This window comes from Meriones unguiculatus, chromosome 4 (assembly GCF_030254825.1).
Source record: "Meriones unguiculatus strain TT.TT164.6M chromosome 4, Bangor_MerUng_6.1, whole genome shotgun sequence".
Lineage (NCBI taxonomy): Eukaryota > Metazoa > Chordata > Mammalia > Rodentia > Muridae > Meriones > Meriones unguiculatus.
This window is the reverse complement of record NC_083352.1, coordinates 60,526,016-60,549,865: the sequence shown is the minus strand read 5'-3', so window position 1 is coordinate 60,549,865 and position 23,850 is coordinate 60,526,016. Positions and strand designations below refer to the sequence as shown.

Sequence of the window (23,850 nt, the reverse complement as noted above, 5' to 3'; positions counted from 1 at the left end):
GAGCAACAGTTATTTCTCAGCTCTTAGGTAGACTTTTAACTCAGCAATTTGGGTGTGGGATTATAGAAAACTTTTACTGAATCAGTAGTCTTTGGTGTCTTGTCTGTAAACCTGGAAGATGAAAGTCACATACCACAGAGGTTGTTTCTGAAAGGAGTTTGTGATAGTCGGGAGCTGAAGAGAAAGAGGAAAAGCAGAGCTCCTGTGAAGCAGGAGGAATCACCAGAAGTGTAGCACCATTGACAGGCACTGCCTTGGAGTTAATAAGGCTTTTTGGGATGACTTTTATTCCTATGGTAGAATTCCTATCTCTCCTTCAAACCTGAAGGAAGGACAGACTTTCTAGGCATATTACCCTTGGGTGCCAGGGTATGCCTGGAAGAAAACAGCAAAACAGCATTCTGTGCTGTCATGACCTCAGCAGATCTTATAAAGGGAAACATTTTGGGGGGCTGGATCACAGTTTCACAGGTTAGTCTATTATCATCATGATGGGAAACATGCCCCTCCATGGCAGACATGGTGCTAAAGGGGTAGCTGAGAGTTGTATATTTGAATTGGCAGGCAGCATGGAGAAACAGAGACAGAGAGAGAAAGAGAAAGAGAAAGAGAAAGAGAGGGAGAAATAGAGAGGTAGAGATAGAGAGAGAAAGGCAGAGAGAGAGAGAGAGAGAGAGAGAGAGAGAGAGAGAGAGAGATTGAGCTTGGCTTGAGCATTTGAGATTCCAAAGCCCACTTTCAGTGACACACTCACTCCAAAAAGGCCACACCTCCTAATAGTGTCAGTCTTTGGTGACCAAATATTTAAATCTGTGAGCCTGTGGAGGCCATTCTTCTTCAAACCACTACACAGGCTCTCTTGTCCACACCAACTTCTCTATCAAAATTCTCCTTATCTTGCAGAAATTCCACTGTATGTGAAAAGTTAATTTCTTTCTTGCTGTTTTTGTCTTTTTATCTCTGTTCTTTGTTTATGCTTTAGTCAGGTCTACCTATATAGCCCAGGTTGGCCTTCCTGCCTCTGCTTCCCAAGTGCTGAGTTGCTATTTTCAAAATTCTCCTTGAATTTAATTTTTGGAAATATGATCGCATTGTGTCTTGGTAAGATTTGTTACTGTGGACTCTGTCTGTGGTTATCAATGCTTTGAATATGTGAACTTTCCTTCATTGTCCAGATTTGTGAAATGATCTGTCAATGTTTCTTTAAGTAGCTTTCTGCTACATTCTCTTTCTCTGATATTTTAGGCAGGCATAATGTGCACATTAGTTCAGTTGGTGACCTACAGGTTCCTTCCCTCCCTCCTTCCCTCTTCCTCCTCCTCCTCCTCCTCCTCCTCTTCCTCCTCTTACTGCATCTTTAGGCAGGCAGTGGCTGGTTTGGTATCTAGATCAAGGTGAGCATTACTGGCACTTGGATTCACAAAAACCAGTCTGGAGCCTGCATACAGACGCCGGGGCAGACCTGGAGCTTGGGCCCATTGGAGTAGACCTGCATTTTAAGTCTACAATATCTAATCAGGTACCAGTATCTATAGAAGTGGGCCTCTGGACTCTGTCCACAGGGGTGAGCCCAGAACCTGTTTCAATAGGAGTTACGGCAAAATATGAGTAAAATGGAATGAGATTTGAACCTTAGACTTTGAAAGCTGATGTGGTTTACAGGAGCCTGGTGCTGTCAGTAGTCCAAAACAGGGCTAGTATTATACTGAGGTAGACACAACCTTTGCCTACAGGATTGTAGGGCCAAGGAAACCAGCATGGAGCTTGGGGCCACAGACACTGGTATGGGACTCTGAAGTTCAGAGTCTGGATCTATAGTGGACAGCTGGAGCCTGTGTCTGTGGGTGGTGGCCTGGTGCCTGAGGCTTTGGGTACTCTCCTGCATTTTCAGTCTGTGGACCGTGGCTCTGTGTTAGGAGATGCCTGGAATCTGCAGCTGGTAGGTTCAGCCTGGTACAAAGGCTTTATTGGAATTTGATGGTAGAGTCTGAGTCCATATGGGTTAGGTGAAGTCTGGGACGAGTTTGAGGGTTGATTTTTATCTGAATTTTTAGGAAGCTGGAGCTGGCTTTTGGCTTCAAGCCATGGGTCTGGGGCTTCAAGCTGTGAGCCTGATATGAGATGGATCTGGAGCCTGGGAAAGGCCTGGAATCTAGTCGTAGCCCGTGGAATGAAGCAGGAAACTCAGGGAACTGGGGTAGGTTTGTTTTGGATTACATGGTAAAAATCATGTTGAAATTAGTCTCTTTCTCACACACAGAGAGTTTTCTCTGTCTTGTGCACTCAGTTTGGAGGGAGGGGAGGCGACATGGATGATATAAAACTGTTCTTCTGACCCTCTTTGATGCATCTCTTCTTAGCTCTTTGTTACACCCAGGTGCTCCAATCGCTCGTGTGGATTCCTTGGCCCCTACGGAGGTATGTTCCTGTGAGGACAGCCGGTGTGATTAATGCTTCTGTGGGGTGACAAGCACTGTTCAGTGCCACTCCATCATCTGGCTGATGCCATCTTGTCACTGGTGATGGAAGAGGGATCTAAATGCTTTTGAAAACAGAATTTCAGAGACAAGGTGTAGGGAGCCGATTTTACCCTCTTTGCCTTACTTCACTGAGGAAAGGCACTGTCAAATTTTTGTAACTAAACGTGCTATGATTAAAACATATCTGTGTTTTGTTTCCACGAATTTCCACTGAATTTTTGGAGGTTGTGGCCAGTGGAAGTGTGGCTAAGCAGAGAGAGGTGTGCGCATGTGGTGACTCAATGCTCCTTTAATTATTTGTTCAACATTTAAAAAGAAATAAGCCTAGGAGTAAGGTAGAAAAGGAAGAGCTTGTGTATGTCTCTGTTCTTGCTTTAAATATGTGCTCTATGTAACAGGAGCACATCTCTGTCCCGGAGATGTAGACTACCTAGTATAATGAAAATGCCTTGAATTTTCCAGCCCACTGTCTGGGAACAGGCGTTCACTCTTGCCCTACCCAAATAAGAATTTGTACTACGCATCCTTCTAGATTGAGATACCTTTCCCCAAACTATTCCTCTTCCTATAATATACATTTATACATCTTATAACTTTAAAAAGTATAGCAGAGATTAGCTAAAAGATGTCCACCTGTTCTCACTAAATTCAACACAATTTTGGGACCAATAGCAGATAAATGATCCAAAGAGAATTTAAAAACTCTGCAATGTCATTTGTTGGAAAATACTAAGTCTAAACCATACTTCGTCTCTTAGTTCCAATAGCAGGTAATGATGGTAGTCCAAGTTGGAACTCTTAAAGGAAGAAGCAGAACCAGCTAAAATAACACACACACACACACACACACACACACACACACACACACACGGAGAGAGAGAGAAAGAGAGAGAGAGTTGAAACTGCTTTTAATGAAGCCCAGAGATTAGAAATATGGAAAGCTTCAGAAATTTCACTGTAACTGATGTCACAATAGTAAATTTTTGTATGTGATGTAAAATTCTCTCTCTCTCCTTTTTCTCTTTTTTCCAATTCTTTGTTATCGTCTGTACCAAGTCTTAAGAGTAGGATACTCTAAATTAAGGTTACTATGATTGTGCCTGTTTATGTAGGTGTTTGAGAAGAATGGCTCATATGTTTTCCCTGTTCTGATTTCAGAGTGAAACTCTCCACTTACTCCCTAATTCCAGGAATGTGAGGAGCTGATGCATGTTTTACTTGCAAGAGTTGTGTCTGCTAGAATGTCCATATTTTTCAATGAAAATAATAATTTGAAAGAGCAATTTTTATTCTTTTTTTTAATTTTAATTTTTCTTTTTAGTTATATTTTGTTAACTCTGTGTGCAATTTTTATTCTTAAAGGAAGCAAAATGATCTAAAATTCAAAACCTTGATTAGAAACTCTTACCTTTCAGTTTCTGATTTCTTTTTCTCTGTTCACTGAGAGAGCATCATAATGTCTTGGTGACTTGTGGGGCAGTCAGTGTTTGTAACATGGCTATAAGAGATTTTAAAAACTCAAAGCAAATTTCTTCAAAGCAGTTTTTCATAATATTTTATTGATTTTTTTGTTAGTTTCACATCATGCATCCCAGTCCAATTCATTTCACAGTTCTTCCATATCTGCCCTCAACCCTTATAACTTCCACCTCAGAATAAGATAAAATAAAATAATTAATAAACAAACAACATCAACAAAACCAACCAACAACGGAAACATCTCCATGGAAGATGAAGTGGGTCGCTGTGTGTCCCACAGTATGCCCTTTGTACACATTTGTTTTACTGGCAAATGTTTATCGCAATGAGTCGTTGGTCTGGTTCAAGGCCTCTGGCTTCTGCTCCACCGTCAACATCGCCTCCTCATTCTTTATCACTGTAAATTTGGCCAAAAGAAGTAAGCAGCAACCATGTCATATATACCTTGGGTCCCATGCTGTTCATAAATTTTCTCCATCAGATAAACTAATTGACTATATTTTAATTCAGTCTTACTCAAAATTTTAGAACAAAGGTAAAATTTAGCCAGCATTTACCAGCCTATATAAGGTATCCGGGAATTTCTTTTTCAAAGCTAGCCAACATGCCAAAGACCAATATTCCATAAATTTCCACCATCTTTTATAACTTTTATGCAAAGGAAGTAAAATCTTTTCATTTTCCCTACAATGGTTGATCTTTTGCTTATGCAAGGGCTTGCTGCAATTTTAGAATGTGATATCCCAGAGAGGCCCCACCACACACTTTCCCCTTCCTCTGCACTGCTTTCTAAATTAGTCTGTAAAGTTGAACCCCAGCCAACCATGAACAACCAAGCTCTCCCTTTTCTTAGGAATAACTGACAGAGACCTTCTTGGTCAGGTGTGCTGCTTGCTAACCTAACCTAGTTTGGTCCCTTGCATACTCTTTTTGCAAAAAGAAATTACCTTATCAGGTTTTTTTTTCACTTTGTGTGTTTCTGTGTCTGACACCAAAACTACTCATTTCCAGCAAATACATCAAAACAAAACAAAAACAAAAACAATAATACCTTATTTTGAACCATCCTTAGAATCACTGGTAAGTCTTCATGTGTTAACTTTTATCATATCCATGACCAAATACTTAAAAGAAACATTTAAAGGGAAGAAAGGCTTGTTCTGACCTTTTGATTAGAGGTTTAAGTCCACATTATTGGCATTGTTGACTTAGGGTCTATGGGGAGGAAGAACATGAAGGTGGTGAAGCATGTTAGGTAAGAAGTAACAAATGAGAGAAGGGCCAGGGATGAGATCCCCCAAGAACCAGCCTCTATTATCAGGTCCCACTTCCTGAAGGTGCTAGAACCTCTCTAAATAGTGCCACCGGATAAGACCAAGAATGCAACCAACACATGGGCAAGAAAAGGAAATTTCATATTCAGACCAAAGTGCTCCATTTATATTTTAGGCCACCTTTCACCTACTTTCCAGTGCTTCCTAAACTCTAGCTACAGACCAGTAGAAAGAAATGAGTAGTTTTGGTATCAGACACAGAAACCCACAAAGAGAAAAAAAAAAAAAAAAAAAAAAAAACAAAACAAAACCTGATAAGGCAATTTCTTTCTACAGCATCATGTAGAGTCACAGCAATGATCTTGATTTTTTTGGTACTATTTTCCCTTGCTGTGTTGGCAAGTTTTCAGCTACTGTTAGAAAACACTTGGAATAATCAACTTTACAAAAGGAAAGGTGTGAGACTAGAGAGATGCTGCTATTGCAAAGGACCCAGGTTTGTTTCTTAACCCCACATGGTATCCTGCAACCAACTGTAACTGTAGTCCCAGGGAATCTGATTCTCTCTCTAGCCTTTTAGGCATGCATGTGGTGTAGAGACATACACATAAAACAAACTTTTTCAAGCAGGAAGGGAGTATTGGCTTCCAGTTTGGAAACTATCAGTCCATGATAAAGCTGGGGAAACATGTCAAAGGAAAACACTCTTAAAAAAGGGTCCCAAAGAATGAAAATTTCTCCGGATTCTTATGCTCAGGGAGAGAAAGACTAAAATCCTGTGCCAGGAATGTGCCGTCCAAGATTTTCACAGCTTCTATCACAGGTTAGTTAACTCATGCGTGTTTCCTGGCTATTGTTCCATCTTTTCTAGAACAACATAACGGTGCTACAGAAGAGGCAGAGAGAGGCTAGAAGCCTTTCTTCCTCACCCTTTGGCCAAGTTTTGAACAAATCCATTTTCTCTTACTGACTAGTGTCTACTAATTTCTCTGGAATAAAGGAAAATTAATGTCCCAAGCTAATGAAATTAAATTGTCCAGTCAAAAACACTATTCACTTCCAGGATGTAAAGTGAATGGCTCAAAACTGTTAGCAGTTTGGTGGATCCTGTGGTACCTGACCATTATCTTTCTTCCTCTTCTTCCTTCCCAACAGTCTGCTTATTTATGTTTATTCTGCAGTTTAAAATTTTCTGCAGAGCTCAGACCCTGAATAATCATTTAGCCAATGTAGCTCATGCCTCAGTTGCACAAAAAGGAATTAATGCTCAACTAAAAGGAAGCTTGATGGTGTTCAATCAGAGGATTGACCTCGTGCAGGAGCAAATTGATACCCTATGGCAAATCGCTCAACTTGGCTGTCAATGAAAATATGCTGGACTTTGAGTCACTAGCATATAACATGAGAATTTTTCCTGTGCTGCAAATCTGTCTAAACAATTGTCTAGCTATATTTTAGGTAATTGGACTGGAGAATTCGATACTACGATGGAGCAGCTGAGAGTGGCCATTGTCACAGTAAATTCTACCAGAGTGGACGCAGGACTAGCCACAGGATTATCATCATGGATTGCTGCAGCCATGAATCATCTGAAGGAATGGGCGGGCATGGGAGCGTTAGCAGGCCTTCTGGTGTTGGTCTCCTTGGTTTGCCTGTGATGTATATGCAAGATTAGAGTCTCACAACAGCGTAATGCAGCCATGACCATTCAGGCCTTTAGAGCCATTGAAGCAGGACAGTCTCCCCAAGCATGGTTGGCTACCATAAAAAGCTAAAATGTTATGCTCAGGATGCGAGGCTAAGCACTGCACTCAGGGTCAGCCGCTTTGGACCCAGAGAAGAGCATGTCTGATGCGGGTTGATGCCCCAGGTCCCGCCTCTGAGAAAAAGGTATCGGATGGGTCTGATGCTCTTTGGGTGGATGACACCTAAATGAACATCGGTACAAAGTCCCAATTTATTTCTAATATCAGAGATCAGACCTCTACTCTTGCCTGATGCGTCTAAAACAAAAAGGGGGAACTGTAGAGAGCTGCGTAATGCCGCGCCTTAAAGATGGAGCTGGTTTCCTCCTTCCACCTTCCCGATGGTGAGTGCTCTCTGTCATGAACGACTCCACTTTTGGCTAAGGCTGAGGATCTGGCTTGCTTCCATGTATGTGGACCTATCTGCATTGCCCACGTGGCATGCTGGGGTTGGCTACCCAGAGGCTATTTAAGCTGTGGGCTGGCTTTCCCCAGGGTCAGATGATTGTTCAAGGTTCCTGAATAAACTGCATTGAAAAAATTTTTTTTTCTGCAGAATGGTATGTTTTTAGATCTTAAGCCTAAGTTATATGTTTTAAGTCAGCTTTTGCCAAAATGCTATTATATTATTGTAACACTGATTCTTGTCCAGGTATCAATAGAGAAACCTTTTGATATCAGGGGGCTGGAGTTGTATCTCAGTGGTAGAGTACTTGCTAATCATGGGAGAGGCATTATGATCAATTCCCAGTGAGAGACAGAGACAAAGAGTTGTGGGGAGGGAGAGATTTTTTTTGGGGGGGTGGGAGGCATTGACTTCTTTGGAATTCTAAACAACTGAGAAATAAATGATGGGAAAGGACTTACATGTTCTTTTTCTTTAACAATTCTCTCTCTCTTTTTTTTTTAATTGTTAAGTAAATTGAAAACTTAAGTGGTATATATTGTGCCGTAATGCTTGTGAAAATGTTGGCCTATATACTGACCATGGTTTTCATCAGATAGTGAGATGGATTAACAGCTACATTTTGTTTTATGTTTTTATTGTCTATTCTTTTCTATAATAAACATAAACTTAAAAATTAAAAAAAAACCCCAAAGTTTAGGAAATCGTCATGTCCATTTCGCACATATGATTTGTAAAAGTATATGATTATCAAATACTCATTTCTGGATCAGGACCCTTCCAATATCGTGCTATTTGCCACACATCATTGCAAGCATTTCTTAGGTCTGAATTTTGTATACTCAGTTCACCTCACTGTGCACCATGTGCATTTTAATCAGGGTTTAACTTTAATTCCTGTGTGCCTTAATGAAGATGGAAATCCTCAGAGGAATATGTATGTGAGTAGATCCAAATGCTAATGCGGATGCTTGTAGGCAGAAGAACAAGACTGACTAAAGTCAACTCATAGGTGACTGTCAGGGCGAGGTGCTAGTCTAGGGTAGTCTGAGCGATGAGCGTCATAAGTGGGTAAGAGCTCTTTTTTACTTTTAAATTTTACTAGCTGGTTTATTTTGTATATTTGTAAGTTACTTCACATTAGAAATAATAGGTCTGAGGCCAGCACTGGCTGAGTCAAGGCATAGGGTTGCCACCAATCCTGAACACCCGATTGGCTCCCTGCTACCCACGTGGTAGAGGGAGGAAACCCTCTCTGCAAGGTGTCATCTGTCTTCCATGTTTGTATCATGGCATGAATGCATCCACCCACCTGCATCTACACCTACACCACCCCCTGCCCTATACTCACCAGGGCTTAACCAAAGGGCTCTCTGGGGCTGTAGATATCCCATGGCTCCACAGGGCAAGTCCCTCCCCCAGACTTCCTCATAGGATGTTAGGATGGGGTCTCATTCCTTCCCATGCTTCCTTTGGCTGGTGGCTTCCCTTGCTTAGTGTCTTGTCATATTAGTTGTTCATGGGACTAACATCATAGTTGAGAAGTTTCTATGTTCTGCTCCTTAGAACCAGACATGCGGATACAGCTACACTGAGGATGCCAGCCAAGCAGGACTAGTGTAGCTGGTGTTGCTGTCTTTCCTTCACTGACTGACCAATGTAACCTAACTTTAATATTCAGTCCTAATTTTCAGAACTATGGTTTATATCAATAAAAGTTCAGTCAGGAGTCTAGAGAGATGGCTAAACCTTTGAGGACACTGGTTGATCTTCCAAAACACCAGGGCTCAATTCCCCGCTCCCACATGGCAGCTCACAACCATCTGTGACTCAGGTTCCAGGGGATTAGATGTCCTCCTCTTGCCTCCCTGGAGAACAGGCATAAACATGGTACACATACAACCATGTAGGTAACACCCCTGGTCTCATAAAATAAAAATTAAAAAAAATAGGTGAACTGAGAATCATCTCCTACTTTCCTCCAGACTTTTGCTCTTACCACTACACACTGGGTCTAGCTCTGGAAAAAAGCTTTCATACTGTGGGTGCCATGATGGAGCTGAGTGATGCTCATAAGGTGTGGATATGTGAAGGGAGAGTCGGACAGAACTGTAAGCACTCACTATCGTATAGACAGTGAGCCTTAGCCAAAGTCGGAAATTGAGAACTCTGTGATGGCTACAAAGGGCTGGAAGCCACTGAATAGATGAGAATGAAAAAGAGGCTTAAAAAATGATCCAAAATTAAGTAAAGAACATGGAGGTATGTTACAGGCAACTAAAACTCTAGCTATAATAGAGAAGGCGCCTTAAAAAGTCTGGGAGAGCGCATTTTGTAAAGCTCTCTGTCCACTGGTTATATAGTTTAATAGGGAACATTTTCTTACAATGATTCTGAATGAGCAATTACCATGGTATACGACTATATATGCATGTATATATGCTATGATTCTTGCCCTTAGTATGAAGCCTAGGTGGAAAAAGAACACACAGACATAAACTAATGCAACCTCCAAAACGTAAGTCTCAGGATGTGTGGGATGTAATGTGGCAGTCTAGCTTATGCGTGTTTAGGAATAAAAGAAATCACTTCTGTGGTGAAACTTCTTGTAAATTTAGGCTTGAATCTTCTTAACCGTTACCAATACCTTGGATCTAGAGCTAGAATGCTAGCCTCCTTGGTCAGGTAGAGACAGGTGAGAAGGCAATTAAGATTCCTGGTGGGGAGAAAAATAGTCAGAACGCAGCACAGTTTTATCTAGAGCACATGAATTACTTGATTTTGAACAAGGAAATATGACTAAGCATAGTGGGGGTGGTTAGAAAAAAAAATGGGGCTATTTCAGCCAAAACCAGAGAACACAACCTGGAGTCTTGGTTCTTAATGAATTATGGAACAGGAAGTATTTCCATTTGTTCTCTGGTAGGTGGTGTGGTGGCCAGCGTATTTTATATTTTCAAATCTCCCTTTATTTATAATTCAGAACTAGACAGGGATGATAGTTCTGAACCTAGCTGAAGAGCCAGGTTTCGAGAAATGATTATACTGGACTGCTGAGAATGGCATTTGATGTCTTTTCTGGAGCTGGCTTTTCTTGGAACAAAGTCAGTGAACTTACCTCCCATGCTGCTTTCTGTGTTCAAGGAGACAGTGTGGGGCTGTTGTTTGCCTGCTCTGTCCCAGTGTTTCTGCACAGGCAGTGCCACTACCAGACATATAAAACTCTTTCCACAGTAAATCTGTTGAGGCAATACTGTGTTAAAGGACCCTGGCCCCTCCATCATGCTTACTCTTAATTTTCAGTCACCTTTGTTGTGCCTGTTTGGCCCTGTACCACACCTGCACTAAAATCTTGTGTCTGTATACGTAGAGCAGAAACTAAATCTTAGGACCTATCTTTCAGTGAATGAGACAATCTACATTTTAAATAAATGAACCGCATATGCTTCAAAGCTTGAGAGGTATTAACCTAATACACTCCGAATTCTGCCTGGAGAAGGCATCAAGTAGTACCTCACTTTATCACTAAGCTCTAGCATAATGTTGAGACTCCCTTGAGACATCACAGGATCTGGAGATTGCCTATCCAGCTTTGAGACGCTACAAGATGGAGTAGGCCATGTAACTAACCATCTCAGCTAGACCAATGGGCTTCTCAGAATATATAAATTTTGGTGTTGAAACCAAAGTCCAATTTGTCACTCTAGTGACATGTATTGGTAAACTCCTTAACCCTTAGAGGTTACTGAATCCTGTCTCAAGTGCTGAGAGTGTGAATGCATGGTGTAGAGAAACTGACTCCCCAATCATGAGTGATTCATAATGTGTTTGGACCCAGCACAAGGGTGAGGTAGGGGCATTCCCCCGGCTCCTGCTGTCAGGCTCACATACAGAGGTCTTTGGGGATCAAAGTAGAGAGAAACAAATGAGTGCGCCTGTAAACACTGCCGTCAACAGGCACTACAAACTTAATTTACTATGTAGCTTCTACCTAAATGTTGTATTTTATTTTATGTTGGTGCAGGAAAGGGATCCAAGTTCTCAGTTACATGGAACAAGAACTCTACCACTGACCTACTCTCACAGCTCCACTTATAAGATTTAAAAAAAACCTATGTTTGCTGTATATGTATGACAGGTGTGTGTGTGTGTGTGTGTGTGTGTGTATGTGTATACATGTGAATGCCTGTATCCTGCCTGCCCATACCCATGTGAGAGCCAGAGGTTGACATCAAGTGTCAGATTTCTTCTATAACTTTTTTTCCATTTATGAAGACGGGTCTGTCTTAGTTATTTACTTTTTTAATTATTGTTGTGGAGAGGCACCATGACCAAGGAGACTTTAATGGGGCTCATAGTTCCAAATGGTTAAAGTCCATGCTCATCACATCAGAAGGCATTATGGCAGGCAGGCAGGCAGGTAGGCAGGCAGGCAGGCAGGCAGGCAGGCAGGCAGGCAGGCAGGCAGGCAGGCAGGCAGGCATGGGCCTAGAGCAGCAGCAGAGACTTACATCCCGATCTGAGCGAGATGAGGGGGAGGGAAAGAAAGGGGGACTATCTGGGAGTGGCACGGACTTTAATAAGACCACGCCCCTAATCCTTTCCAAGTAGCTCCACCAACTGCAGACCAAGTAGTCAAACATATGCACCTATGGGGGGATATTCTCATTCAAACATCAGGAGGAGTAATGAAAATGTACAGTTAATGTCACAAATGAGCTGGGTGGGGAATGGGGTGGGCCTGAGCTCCGCGTGTGTTGCAGTTAGAAACAGAGGTCTGACCTTGTTAGATCTCTGAGCATGGCCTCTCTGCAGCAGTATCAGTCTGCATTTGGACATTCTGCGCTCAGCTTTCCTGAGGTATGGATGCTTTTGCCTGGTACTGTAGGTATAACACTGACACATGAAGATATCAATGTGTATGGATCTTGCCGTTACCTCCAGCCTCTGTTTTCTGCATGCATTGATTTGCTGCACCAGGCACCTCTCACTTGAGCACATTTTTCAGCATTTGTTTTCCATCTTGTAGGTTGTCAATATCAAAGTAAATGGTTTATCTGTATTTGAATGAGGGAGCCTTACAGGATGGATGGGCCCAAAGAGGTACCTCCACCAGCAGCCACTCTGCCACAGTGTTGAGTCACAGTGAAAAGATTCAGGCAAACGGAAGGGCTGAGGCGGTAGCTCTGCAGCAGAACTCTGACACAGCTCGTGCGAAGCCCGAGTTTGTTCTGCACTCCCACGACCCCACCAACAGCAACAGAGAGCATGGACACTGTTCCGAAACTCCCTTTCAGCCAGACATACTTATGTGTTTCTCTATTTTGTCATTATACCCTTCTCTTCCTTAGGGAACTTTGGTCTTTCCCTTTCCCGCTGCTTACGGTACTGTGTTGGTGGATAAAGTTCCCTGGGATTGAGTCTCTAAAGGAACTCAGAAGGGAAGGAACAGTGTGTAATTTAAAATATATTATGCTACCATAATTAGAATAATAAATTAGAGACTCATTAGGGAAGCTTTCACGTGACTGCTTAAGTGAGATCATCTCTGCTTCCAAGACCTTAAGTCTCAGTTTTTTTCAAGCTGTTCGTGGTTAAAATCTCGAGCACATCAGTTTGTCTCTCCTAAAAGGTCACTGAAAATAGAGACAGAAGTTAAGGTTGTTGCTCACACCATCGGAATTCCCAGCATGCACACACAGAGGCTACATTCCACAGTAGAGGGGCAGGGTTTAAACACTGACTTTCAGGCAGCCTTCCAAAATAGTTCTTCGTGAATCAGATTCAAGGAGCCTTGGCATAAATTTCCCCCCCCCTTTTTTATTAGCTCCAAACAACCTGCTACCTCCAGTTTCTCACTCTTCCTCTCACAGTTTTTTAAATGTAAAGAATAAAAACATATTGAATGAAGCTGTTGGAATATTGATCGAAAGCTTTAGGCGATATATAAAGATAGAGATAAATTTTGCTGAAGCACAGTGTCTTTTCTTTAGGGTTTGTTTTTCAAGAAGTGGGAGGTTTCAAATAATGCAGAGCCATATATATTAAGAAGCAAAATAATAACCCATCTTAAACATACCTTTACCTCCAAGTTCTCAGTTCAATTGTAGTAAGGACATTCCAACTTGTTTGGTCCTCTCGGTATCCAAGCAAGCTTCGGACCTGGAGTGTGCTCCAAGACAGGGAGGCATCCTCACTGCCCTGGAAGCTGAGGGCAGGACAAATGCCCCACCTTGAAGGTTATATGGTAGGAACATGGACCAGATACTTAGGCTCAGCTATTCTAGTTTTATGCTGATGACTGAGAAACCAGAGAAGAGATAGGGAGTCTTCCTGTGGCACTTGTAGTAAATCTGGTGAGTATTTGGGAAAGGGTCTGAGTCCAGCCTTAGTGAAAGTGAGTCCACACTTACTGAGTGTCCAGTGAGGGACCGGAACCAACTCTGATGGGATCTTTGCAAAACATTTTGGTTTTTAAATGCTTGCTTTGTGCTAAGCCTTGCTGTTAACAGTTAAAAGCTACCCACCAGCCTGTTATCACTGGAGAACAGTACAGTGAGAGAAAACAATCTTCTATCTCTTTTGGAAATTTAAATGAGACCAAAGTACAGACATTATTATGCAACTAAGTCTGACCAGGTGTGGTTACAGTTCTCCATTTTCTTTTCTGTCCTAAATTTTAAGATTCTTGGGTAGAGACAGAAGGCAACTGCATTCCTATTAAGGGTCTGGTCTTAATGTGAATAAGGGAATTTCAGAATGAACCCTTTTCTGTGCTTGGAGCTTGAAGAGAAATGACACACACTCAAAGGGACTAAAAATATGAGGTGATTTTCCTTGGCTTGCTTATATACAAGTCAAGGGACCGGTTTTGCATTTTGCATTACAATTTCCTGAATCCTATCACAATAAAGAGAATCATGCTTAAATAAATGTGCTTAAATAAACATGCTTAAATAAACATGATTCTATGTTTAAATAAACAGAATCATATAGGTCGTTGAGGCTAAGGAAACTGGTTGTTGTTAAAATGCCACCACGTTGTCATTTTGGAGCATTCAGAGATGGCATGCGTATCTTCAAACAGATGTCCTGACCTGCACCTTCTAGGATGACTGTTTCCAAAGCCCCTCAGTCCATTTGTTGATGGAAGGACTGTGCTGAGAATACTTACAGTGTGTTCTTTCTTTACTCTTCGTGCTTATTCGCCTGGAGCTTGCTGAGAGTTAAACTCCTTGTGCCTGGCTTCAACCTGCTAGCTCCCTCCTCTCTCAGCAGCCTGTCTGTCAGGATTAGTTTCCATCATCAACCGACACACCTGGAAAGAGCTATGTTAAGTGGCTTTCCTAGAACTGCCTTGTGGGGGGAGATTTACATTTTTATTACTATTATAGTTACTAGCACATATTAATTATGGGGAATTTCCATACTTGCATACATACACTGATAAGGCCATCATCCTTTCAATCCCTCCCCTTTCTTCCCTCCCCTAACACAATTTTGAGTCCTCCAAAGGCTGTGATTTTATTTCCATCAATATTCTTTTTAGCAAGACAGCAACCTAAGGAATGTAGCGCAGTGTCACTGCAGTCCTGGACATGATGGATGCAGGGAAGTCCCACTGCAGTCCTGGACATGATGAATGCAGCACAGTGTCACTGCAGTCTTGGACATGATGAATGCAGCACAGTGTCACTGCAGTTCTGGACATGATGGATGTAGGGAAGTGTCACTGCAGTCCTGGACATGATGAATGCAGCGCAGTGTCACTGCAGTCTTGGAGACCCTGTCCATGTGGTGGCCCACAGAAGGAAAACTTCTTCATGCCCAGTGGACCTACCCATCCACATACTTCTCTAGGTTCTACTTCTTATAGATTGTTTAAAGATCTTGAGTTTTGTTTCTAGCAGAGATCTGAGAAAATGAAATGCGATCACTTCCTGATACCTATACTGAAAAACCAAGCTGCTCTGTACCTCACTGTTCTTTTCTCTTTTCCTGGAAAGAAAGAACAGTGGTCCAAAGTTAACAAAATTAACCTTTGTTATTTTGAAGTAGTTTTTTTTTTAAAAAAAAAAAAAAGAAAGAAAGAAAGAAAAAAAAAAGAAAAAGCAAAAGCATTATCACTCCAGCATTTCTGTTCCTTAGTAGCTTGTTCAAAGATCTCTTAATTTGAATGGCCAATTATTTATGTTTTTTTACAGCCTCATGTAGCCCATACTTGCCTCAGACTTGCTACCTAGCTAAGGCCAGCCTGTCACCCTGCTGGGCTTTCATGCACTGGATTACAGATGTGTACTTCTAGACCTGGCTTTTGCAAACCTTTCCATAGACCTTTTATCCTTACCTGGCTGCCCACGTGACCCTGGGTGAATACCGCTTAGAGAAGGGTCACAGCATGGAAATATCATTCTCTTGGTTTTATATCAGGGTATCTTGCTTAGCTTTCAGATGGACCCATAATGAGTCAACGAGTATTATAGAAACTACTTGAAGGAATTACATGTTTGAGGCGAAATGTTTCTGAGATCTTTAGTATGAATGTATTGTCTTCAAATATTTGAAGACTTAGGGAGTTAAAAAAAACCCATTAGAACTAATATAGACTTTAGATAAGTAATTTTATACTTATAATAACCGAGGCCCCTAATGGTGAAATGATCTGAGCAATGTTGAATATTTTTTCCAGTTTACCTCTTGACTCATAGACCCACATCCAGCAGCTGGGTCCTGCTTGTGTGGTAACTCAAAGGGTTCCCTAGGTAGTTCTAGAAGCAGGTAACTGTATATATTGGAAGGAAAGAGACAAGAACGAGTAATTACCATTCACAGTGAAACATAGGCAGAGATTTTCAGGGCCCGGATTCTCCACGTTAAACCGATTTTCTCAAATGATTATCATATGGGGGACTCCATAAATCATCCTTCAGAATCCCGTTAGAAACCAGGATTGCCAGGGTTACATGAAGAGTTTTAAAAGATTCGCTGCTACTGGAGAGTGCCAAAAGATTAGCAGAAATAAACTGTGACGTACATGGGAATTTCTTCCCGGGTTTTCAGGTTGCTAGCTGAGACTGTCTACCTCTGCTGACATCTAGTGTTGTGTTGAGTGGTTGGTACGTGGGTGCTCTCAGAAGAACCCGAGTGAGAGGGAATCCCGGTCAAGGATCTGGGAAGCGGCAGTGCATTTATTCATTAACGAGATTAAAACCCTAAGCAAAAACACGTGAATGGAAGCTCACTTTAGTCCAAAGGTCAAGATGCAAGCTGGCCTTTGAACTAACAGTTCATATAAGATGTGTGTGAGGTCTCACTGACAATGGTCTCTTGAGGCTGTGTGTCCTGGACCAATATTACTCCATTTTGATTTTGTATTCCTTAAAGATTATCAAAAAGGGGAGTTCGGAGTGGGGTGGCCTCTCACAGAATCTTTCCATTAACTTTTATTATTTATAGGTGGTAAGGTTAAATCAATAGAAAGAGAAGTATAAAAAATAAAAAGCAAAATGGAAAAAAAAAGAAATAGAAACAAAGAAACAAAACCCTTACACTTCATCAGTACTGTGTTTTAGTCAGCTTCCTTTTTCATCAGATCTTCAGGCTGCTTAGGAGTGGCTATTTGCATTAAAGTGATGTTCTAAGGCAGGTGAAAAATAACCAGGCAGTTTCTGGTGTATGCGTGAAGGCCTGGAGGTCTTTGGGGTCTCTGGCTTTGCTCTTTTTCTTTCCTAAGAATTCAATTACTCTACTTGATATGACAAAAACCTTTCTGAAAGGAAGGCTAGCAAAGTGGGTTTCCAGAAACATGCAAATATCCCAATGCCAACAAAGCCAGGTGTACAGAAGTGTTGCTAGGCAACATGTCTCTAGACGACAGCTACTTTTTACTATTTAAAAGACCAGAATGAACATCTCATTTTATCTCATATGTAAAGGAGTTTTGCTCACATGTACGTGTGTGGATCACATGCATGCCTGCTACCTTCCTGAATTGACTTAAACTTTCTGTCAAGCTCCTCCATCATGTTAGATGAAGAAAATAATTTCTTTCTTGGACTTTTGTTCTCCTTTGGGCTTGTTTGTTTTGAGACAAGTTCCAACTGTACTTCAGGTTGGCCTCATAATCACTGTATTGTCCAAGTTGGCCTAAAACCCATGATGACTCTTGTGCCTTAGACTTCTGAATTCTGTGATTAGGTTGTAAGTATTATCCTTTTTTTTTGCTTTTTCATTAATTAATTTATTTAATCAATTTACAGCCTGATCTCAGCACCCCTCTCCCCTCTCAGTCCCACGCCCACATCCCCATCCCTCCATCCTCCTTCCCATTCCCTATGAAAAACTTTTCAAAAGAAAAAAGTTTTCTTGGTTCACATGTGGCCTTCTATGATTAATAACTAAATGAAATGAGGTAGAATAGATAGCATGTGACTATGTCACTACATTCTACTCATGAAGCAATATTTTAATTTCCTGCAATCACCTCAAAAACTTTCTCTCCACAAACCATGCATATTTGTATTGATTAATTATTATGCATTTCTCAATACATATCTTATACATACCATCTTATCCTATCTCCTTATCTCTGTATCTCAGACTTATTAAAGTCTACTTCACCTGTAAAAGCCCACTAGGTCTGTGGTTATTTGTAGACCAGAAAGGTCAATATTTTGGCTAAAAATTCTTGGTCCTAACTCTGGGGACAGGAAAACCTGGATTTATGGTGTATATAGAGAAGTCATTACTGTGAATTATCTGAGTGACCTTTCAAGGGCTGAAATCAAACCTCAGTTGCAAAAATTAAATGCTCCTTCTTCTGTCTAAGAAAAGCAATGCACATTCTGGAGATTCTTGTTGCCTGGCAACAGATGCATACTTCCTTCTCCTTAGACAACTTCCAAAAAATGCTAGGAAGAAAATTGGCCAATAAAATAAATCTGGTGGTTCTCCGTGTGGGAGGAAATCAAATTCACAAAATGTGCGTGTGGAATATGAGTGTGTTTCTGGGCGCATATGTGCCTGTGGGGTCGGCAGATAGGAAAACATAGGGGAAAGATGGAATGGAATACAGCAGTGCAGTATTAATTAGTCCATTCATTAACGCGCGTGTGTGTGTGTGGATGGCGTGAAACTAGCCAGGCGTGGCTAACGTTTCCTGCTTCGGGGAACAACACTGTTCATTATCCCCTCAAATCACTGTGTGATCATTTCAGCGGCAAAGAAAGCAAAAAGGTGAAGAAAAAGAATGCCTTTCTGATTTTTATTATTTTTATTATTGTTGTTGTTCAGACAACTACGGCTTGAAAAATGTCAGTGTCTTAGTCCATTATCCGTTGCTATGGTGAGGTTAAATCGGTAATTAAAAGAAGGTTTATCTTGGCTCTCAGTTACCGGTGTCAGGAAGTTGATGGTTAAATTGAGTTCCAGCACTTTCTCATCTTCTGTTGTGAGCTTTGCACTGTGTAAGCTCATGGTAGAACATCAGAAAGCAGGCAGGGCATGTGGAAGAGCAGCTATGTAAGAGAACAAGGAGGGGGCACCAGCCTCACTTTACAGTAAAACATCCTTGTGATTGCCTCGCTCAGTCTTGTGCAAACTATACTGCTCTTCTTATAAAGGAGGGACCACCGTGATCTAATCACCTTCCATAGGTCCTGCCACCCAGTGCTGATCCAGTATGGAATTATGCACTGATGTGAGTTTCTACTGGAACGAGACATCATGCATTTATAAAAGTACGAATAATACTAATAACCAAGGATTACAAAGATTTTTGTTTCTTGCTCTTATGCAAAAGGATTTCAACTTTTTAAATACAGAGGACCCTTTTCTTCATCCTTCCCACTTCTCTTTTGTCCTGGAATAAATGAGATTCCTTTAACCATGTTCCATAGTACTTCCTTTTGTTGTGTTAAATGTACATAACAAAAAGTGCTATTTTATCCTTTTTTTTCTTAAGTTTGAGAGTTTTTCAGGCATAGAGTGATAGGGTGACTGGAGCAGAGTTACAAAGGGGCTGGAAGGTTTCCTTCAACCTGAAAAGTGGCCGGTGTTTTTCCTGCTTTGGCCCTTTAAGGCTGCATGCTAATGGCCCTGTCCAGCTAGATGACTTCTTCTTCAAGAATGGGCTCTGGATTATGATCTGTGTCAAGCGATTCAGCAGGGTCACCTAGTCAGCTGGGAAAGGGTGCCTGGCAAGCCAAGAAGCTGTGTGCTCTTTCTGGAAGGGTGGTAAGCAGTGGGGTGGCAAACAAATCTGGCACAATTGTCACCACACAGATGCCTATCTATGGGAGCCAGATCTGAAGCAATGGGCAGTGCCATGCCTACTATGCCCCCTTTGGATGCAATGCATGCAGCTTGTTCAACCTGGCCATCAAAGGCAGCCACACTGGCACTCTTAATGGTAACTCCATGTTGGCCTCCCTTGTCTGGTTCATTTTGGCCCATCTCACCAGCAACTAGGTATACTTAAAATTAAAGTGCCTATGTGAGTCAGATTGAGAACCTGCTGGAGATTCCTCCATGGGGTAGACCTGGTCTTTCTTTTGGTTGTAGCCTTAATGACCACTGAAGTACCTGCATAGCTGACAGCCACATCTACATAGACAAACTTCTTTGTTGCTAGAGTCAAAGCTGCTTGTATATATGTCATATTGACTGGGGCAACCATGCAGCTCTCTCCTAACTTCTTGTCTGGGACCTCATCCCCTGAGTTAGGTAGATCCAGAAGCTCATCTGTGGCCCTTTGTCCCAGCAGGCTTTTGGCTGCAGCTGGGCAAAGACCTAAAGTTCCCTTAGTTATTATTATGACCAGGCCCTTCACATGCTGACTTGTGGCAGCCATCTTATCCTTTTTTTTTTTTTTTTTTTTTTTTTTTTTTGTAAAGCCCTCATTGGCACTGAATTGCATTTACACAGTTATACAGTCCGTTTGCCCTGTCCATCCCTGCATAGTTTCTGTTTCCAAATATTGAAACTTTAAACTCTTCAAATAATCTTTCCCATTTTCTGATGATTCAGATTGGTCCAGGATCAGAGAGAGATACTGTCTCAAAAAAATAAGGTGAGGAGTGATAGAGGAAGACACTAGATATCAACCATGGTCTACACACACACACACACACACACACACACACACACAAACACAAACACACGGTTCCAGAAGGGTAGGATTCAATATAAGTTGGATTTGATATGCATGAAAAACAGAATAAATACGTTGGACTTTGCAACAGTTCTGGCTGGTCTGGAACTCACTGTGAAGTCCAGGCTGGGTTCAAACAAGGGCCAATTCTAGTGCTACTGCCTCCTTGGTGCTGGCATTATAGGCTTGTGCCAACATGCCTGGCTACAGGAGTTATTTTTGAGACATCAGAAATAGCGATCAGGTAATACATAGAAGGTAAGAATTTGCTTTGAAGACTGAGGTGAAACAGAAGCAGTGTGGATTGAGTCTAAGGCTGAGCATGGCAGGCCCAGAAGCAACACAGAAATAGCTAACAGTATCAGATCCCCACTTACTCAGACCAGACGAATTAGTCCTGGCACAGGAAAAGAACAACTTAAAGGGGCTTTGTGTGTTTCGGTGAAGGACTTACTTTGGCGAACGATGGCTGAGAGAATTAGCATTGTCAGAAGACCTCCTCCACGTGGAGTGTAATTCCAACACTATGGACTAAAGTTTGAGGGTCCACAGATTTTCTCAGCTGAAGTTTGGCAATTGGTATCCCTTTTGTACAGTCATAAGAGGTCCTTGGCTTGCTCACAGCTCCAAATAGTGTTGTTTTACATCTCACCATAAAAGCTACACCTTTTACAGAAACTAGATTTATGTGTGTGTGTATGTACAGGGAACCCAGATACTATCCCTTAGAATTTGACAGCCACTGGGATGTTTAACAAAACCTAATAAGGTCACTTCCTGCCCTACTTTTATTTCTGTTGATGTGAGAGATAACCTGACAGAAGCAACATACGGAAGAGAAGAGTTTATTTGGCTTACAGTTTCAGGGTACAGTTCATCACTTCTGGGAACTCAAGGCAGAAACTCAAGTAGCTAGTCATATCACAGCCACACTCAGGAGCAAGGAGAAGGCATATACACTCGCTGGCTCTCAGGTAGCTTCCTCTCTCTTACCCTGTTCAGGACTTCCTGCCTAGGCGATTCTGACACAGTAGGCAGGATCTTCTTCTATCAGTTAAAAATCAGACAGTGTGCCTCAAACATAGTGTGGTGTTTGAATGTAACTAACTCCTGTGGGCCAACAGGGAGCGGCACTGTTACAATGTGTGGCCTTGTGTGAGGAAATATTCACTGAGGAGCAGGCCTTGAGATCTCCTATGCTCGAGTCATGTCCAGTGGGACAGTCTCTCCTTGCCTTGTCCAGATCAAGATGTAGAACTCTCAGCTCCTTCTCCAACACCCTGTCTACCTGCATGCCACCACGCTTCTCACCATGATGATAACAGACTAAACCTCTGAGACTGGAAGGCAGCCTCAGTTAATCATTTTCCTTTACAAGAGTTGCTTTGGTCACGGTGTTTCTTCACAGCAATGAAACTCTAAGATAGGGATCCACAGGTCAAGGTGATCTAGATAATTCCTAAGTAAGACTCTCTTCTGAAATGAGTTTTGTGTTGTGTTAACTTGTCAGTTAAAACTAACTAGCAGCCAGCCATGGTGACATGTGCCTTTAGTCCCAGCACTTTAATCCCAGTACTTGGAAGGCAAAGGCAGGCAAACTCTGTGAGTTCAAGCCTTGCCTGGTTTACAGAGAGACTATTCCAGGACAGCCAGGGATATACACAGAGAAGCTTTGTCTCAAGAAAACCAGTAAGCAAGCAAGTAAACAAACAAAACACAAAAACAAACAAAACCCAACCAAATACTACCTAGCATGATTAAATGATGTGAAGCTGGCCATTTTGGATTGTCTGTCTGTAGGTCGTCTAAATCACCAGGTCCCCCAAATGGACTGGGTCAAGATAATTTTCATTTTGTGTCTTGGTAGAATTTTGTTCCAGACTATTTGGCCTAGTCTAGCAGAGCCCCAAGTTTCTGAATCAATGATCCAATCTGAGGCTAAAAGTGGCCTTCCAGGCTGGAGAGATGGCTCAGCAGTTAAGAGCATACACAGCTATATATATATATATATCTTCAGGCAAAACAATCTTATACATAAATATTTTTTAGAAATGGTGTCCCATACATAATTTCATAGGAGTTCAGCTGTAGCTCAGATTTAGGTACTACCCATACTCTTAATAAGGCTCGTGGTAACAATGACACGATGGTTATATGGTATCCTGACAGAGTTTAGCTGGAGTCTTCTTAGAATTGATGCAGCCTGCCTACTTTTCCTGCGGAGACGGCTCCTCCAGGCTGAGTGTAAATGGTGGTCAATTGTCAGTGCCGAGACTACAAACTGTGTTCTGTCAGCTATGGAGGAGCGGGCACCCCACTCTGCTCCGTAGAGTCCAGGTCAACCTTCCTCTCAGGGTAACTTCTTTTAGAGGAGTTTTGGCCATGCTACTGGCCTTCTCTTTCCTGGTGGGGAAAGCCTGCCACCACACCTTAAGGATTCTAGCAGATGTTAGAATCCTTGTAAAGGAGGCATCTGGGTAAGGTCTGTTTACCAGTCCTCTCCTGGGTGTGCTCGCCTCCTTTATGATGCTTGCAGCAGAGGGGATGCCCTGATTGGTACCCTTACTTCACTGTCAGGGAGCAAGTCTGAGTGACCCTTTAATATTACATTCCTTGTCCCATGGCTCCTTGTTATATCAACTAATAACATATCTCTCTGGGTGGCAAGACTCACTTATCCCTCTTCATGATGTTTCCATCGCAGGGACAGTGGTAGCATAAAAACTACTTCCCTGTTTGACTTACTGTCACCAGGGCAACCTGTATTTCCGCCTGCCTCACATATGCAGGTTTCGTAGAAAACTTCTTTTCTCATTCTTATGGCAAAGTAGCTGACAAATTTGACTTAAGCAGGGAAAGATTTGGTTTGGCTCAGTTAGAAGGAATAATCCATGATGGAAGGCATGGTGGCAAGAGTTTGAGGCATCTGGTCACATGGTGTCTACAGCCAGGATGTACAGAGAGTGCTGCTGATTAGGGGCTTTTCTTCTTCCTGAAGATGAACATTGTTCCCTGGGGTGAGTATGCGCAACAGGCAGTGCATTTTTAGCTAGTAATTTAAGTCTTGTTGGATGACCTTTAATAGCCTCTATTTGCCCCAAATCAGATAACCTGCAGAGTGCCTTTTCTTGGAGACTTTCTATAATTAAGATATAATCTACATTTGATATAGGACACCACTGACTTGAGGCTCTCAGAGGTCCTTAATGATGGCATTGTCTGTCCTATAAATCCTGGTAGAAGGACTGTGTACTGCTGAGTAATAAAAGCTACTAAATCCATCCATTCAAACGCAAACAGGCAATGAGAGTGTGTG

At 41.9% G+C, this 23,850-nt stretch overlaps 1 pseudogene; it reads right to left on the bottom strand.

Moving 5' to 3' along the window:
* Positions 1–19,488: 19,488 nt before the first annotated feature.
* Positions 19,489–20,234, bottom strand: LOC110564516 (3-hydroxyacyl-CoA dehydrogenase type-2-like; annotated as a pseudogene).
* Positions 20,235–23,850: the final 3,616 nt, after the last annotated feature.